This window comes from Cynara cardunculus, unplaced genomic scaffold (genome assembly GCF_001531365.2).
Source record: "Cynara cardunculus var. scolymus isolate 2C unplaced genomic scaffold, CcrdV1 Un_Scaffold_5666, whole genome shotgun sequence".
In the NCBI taxonomy this organism is placed as follows: Eukaryota; Viridiplantae; Streptophyta; class Magnoliopsida; order Asterales; family Asteraceae; genus Cynara; species Cynara cardunculus.
This window is the reverse complement of record NW_020202523.1, coordinates 28076-31962: the sequence shown is the minus strand read 5'-3', so window position 1 is coordinate 31962 and position 3887 is coordinate 28076. Positions and strand designations below refer to the sequence as shown.

General features: G+C 33.9%; 1 long non-coding RNA gene across 1 annotated transcript in view; it reads right to left on the bottom strand.

Moving 5' to 3' along the window:
• Nucleotides 1-386: 386 nt before the first annotated feature.
• LOC112504464 overlaps nucleotides 387-3887 on the bottom strand; it is a 7622-nt gene continuing 4121 nt past the window's right edge. Inside the window, exon 2 of the long non-coding RNA XR_003068211.1 lies at nucleotides 387-1214. This is a non-coding gene — a long non-coding RNA (uncharacterized LOC112504464). The remainder of the gene's footprint in view (nucleotides 1215-3887) is intronic.

Sequence of the window (3887 nt, the reverse complement as noted above, 5' to 3'; positions counted from 1 at the left end):
TTGGCTATAAAGTTAGTCAACCTCAGCCCTCTAGAGTTTCTACTTCTTATTTAAGTGAAAACGCTGAGACTCAATCTTTTGAACAAGAAGAACCTTAATCTTCTTTTCATGACCACATAGATGAACTAAAAGTTCATAGGAATGGAATTGTTCATGACAATACCATAAACAATGCGGGTAGTTCCAGCTATTGTAAACCTCACAAGGTTATAGAGACTATGTCTGATTTTAGTCTTTAGTTTTATGATGATTAATAAATTAATTTTATATTATTATTAATTAATAAAATATTAAGAATACATATTTCAAATATAAATTAAATTTTATTAATTAATAAAATATTAAGACATATTTTTTGGTTATCTATTTGTATACAAATGTATTACGATAAATTATAATATATTAAAAACTTTGACTTTCATGTTAAATTAACATATTCACGAGTAAGAGTACGCTCTATATGTTCTTCATACTCATTGAATATATGTTGGTACGAGACAATCCATGTACTTGTATCTTGAAGACGATAACGTGCCCAATGGTGCGTAAGTGTGGGCATTGGATATTCTTCATTTAATATCATCTTTATGTAATGGTTACCATCAACATCTACTATTGCAATGTCACGTGTTGAGATGACGACGGAGGTTATGTCCTAAACGATAAGTATGTCACATTGTCTGCTATATTGAGAACATGCAGAATGACATTGAACCTTGAAGCCGTTAGAATGCCCATTTCATGCATAGCAATCCAATGCGTAGCTGGTGCGAATACGCCCTTTTGGAAAAAAATCAACGCTTCGTGAATGCGTAAGCACTCTTTGCCGATCACATAAGAGTAATATTGTACATACTCAGTTCAATCATTAACTCTTTGCGGATATTGTCTCATTCGTCTTCATGACCACCCAGACAAGTAGATATAGCTCGGAATCCACAAGTTGTACGTGTACCATTCCTGATTTTGAGATTCAAGTAATTGTAACCATAATTGACAAAAAAGAGTTCCACGAGTGAGACTCGTGAATCGATGGTCTACAATGTTTCAAAATATTTTGAAAGATGTGTCATCTATAAAGTAACTGTTTAGTACCCGGAGATACCACTCTGCATGCATTAATCAAAGCCAACTCTCTGTCTGTGACTATGACACCTGGGTGGGTTGTCGTTGGAAGTACGAACTATGTCTCACTGATTCTTGATGCCCCAAATCTACAAAGTTAATAATTGTTGGCACATTAGAACAACTACGTCTACGTTCTTCAATAATTCTTTTGTTCAAAGCTTGATTCTTTATAGATGGACGACCACGAGTGGTTCTATGAATCGAGGGTTCCTTAAACAGTTTTGATGGCATTACTATATCCTTCAACTTTCTGAGTAAGCTTTTACGACCATAAGACGACCGCTTGTTGCATATTTCCTTGAACATTTGAACTTCATCATCACATCCAATCTCGTCATCTTGTGTGGACACACAGGGTGAAAAATCAAGTTTTTTCCAAAATATATCTATTGCGTCAAGTGGAATGGGTATGCCTTGACATGTATACAGTGCTTGTTCATGAGCACACGGCAACCCAGGACTTCTACGCAATTTACAACCACAATTTTAAGAAAATACGCTAGTTTGGAAAGACCGTTTGTTTTCAGTGGAAATCATATCAAGTGCATGAAATGAAACAAATCCCCACAAATTTTGAAAGCGTGAGTTTCCAAATCGATGTTTCCTAATAATTCTACATTGTTCAAAACTTGTTTTAATCGATGTGTCCTGTGACTGGATTACTTGATGGATGTGAGATAGAATTATTTGTAAGTCTGCTCGGGAAGTCTCCAAAAATAATTTTAGTTTGGAATGTTGGCTTTCAACTCTGTTTGTTGTGTGATTTCCAAAGTTTAAAACCTGATCAACCTAAGCAGATACAAACATTTCTTTGAATGGTGTCAACCATACATTGTTCAGGTAATTCATAACACCTGAAAAAATACAACAAACATATTGAAGAAGAACGTGAAGTATCGAATGAACAATTCGTTCGTTCGTTCGATATATATATATATATATATTTTTTTTTTTTTTTGCTGTGTCTTGTATTAAAGTATTATTTTTTGCTGGATCGACTCCTAATATAAGAGTTCTAATTTGTGATGTAAAATTGTATGGATTGTCTCCTAAAGCTTTTAAACTATTCACTTCATTTGGGTCTTGTGCTTTTTTACTTTGCCAAATGCCCAATGCTATTGGTCCTAATGTTGTTTCTAAGTAGGAAAACATGTTCATGCTATCTTTTTTATTGGTTTCCCACATTCTTACTACTGTTTGTTCCCATGCTAATATTTCATCTATCCATAATTGTGGTTTTTGTTGTTCTAATATATTTCCCATAGGTAATCTTTTACCTTTTCCTATTGTGTTGGATTCTTGTTGGTATTCTACAGAAGGTTTAGTCCATAATTCTCTTCCAAATTCTTCTTGTGTAGATGTACCTGGTTCTTGCCATTTTATTCTTTTCTTTGGATTTGCCATGTATGTATCCATAAATGCTTGTTCTTGTTCTTGTTCTTGTTTATAAAAATCTGATAACATAATTTTTCACTGTACTATATCCTCCACTAAAGGTAAATTATAATAGTTTTGTAGTTTATTATAACTTTCCTCATATGTCATTCTTAAATTTGTCATACATTCTATTATCATATCATCAACTTCTTCTTGTATATTTAATTCTGTAAATTTTATGTTAATTATTTGATCCAATGTTTTATTAGTTTTGTGATAACCAGATCCTGGTTATTACCCAAGGTAATTTATATGTGATTATCTGATTTTATAATTACGTGATAACATGGTAATTTTTACATGCCGGTTTGAAAATTTGTGAATTAATTGGTTATATATATATATATATATATTTATGAGAATATATATATATATATATATATATATATATAAATATGTGTTTTTTTTATGTGGTTAAAATGAAGGCATGCATACGTGTAGGTATGCATGTGATTGTATGAATATGATTATGCATGCAAGAGGTGGCAAAAGAGGGGGAAGGCGGTTAGCAACCTTTCCCCATTTGGTAAGTATAAAAARGGGAGTTACCCCTTCATTTGATTTCTTCTTGCCACTTTGAGAGAATTTGAGAGGGAGTTATAGTGTTGTCCGGATTGCATATTAGAGGAAGGTTTCAATTGATTTCAAGCCATTTTCAAGGGTTGGATTTCAAAAGGGGTTGATTTCTAGCATTTTKGTGTCAAAAGCTTTAAAAGGTGAGTGGTTTCTAAACATTTTTGTATTAAAATCCTACTGGTTTCAATTACATGCTTCGTATTATTCATATTTGAAGAGAGCATGTTTATTTTTGTTCTAAGTGTTATCCGGACAAAGCTTGACCGGATAAGGGTGTAAACCGGACAAGCCTTGTACGGGGTATTGTCCGGATTGTTTTTAAACCGGCTAAGCTTTAAGCGGTTTAGTGACCGGATTAGTATAAACCGGACAAGCCGTGAGCGGTTTGTTGTCCAGAGTTGGTTAAACCGGTTGAGGGTTGAACGGTTTATCTTTAAACCGGATGAGAGTTGAACGGACTAGTGTCTGGATTTGTTATCCGGACAAACTTGAAATTGTTCTAAGTGTTTAACCGATTAGCAAGTGTGTGGTATGATTGACCGGATTAGATATTCGATTAAAGTGTGAAATTATTTTAAGTATGGTATGTTGACCGGATTAGATATCCGGACAACAAAACGGATTTTAKTCCAAGTGTAATACGGATGAGGCTTAATCGGATTGTTGACCGGACTTGTTATCCGGATGAGTGTTGACCGGATTTGGTTGACCGGACTTGTTATCCGGATGAGTGTTGACCGGATTTG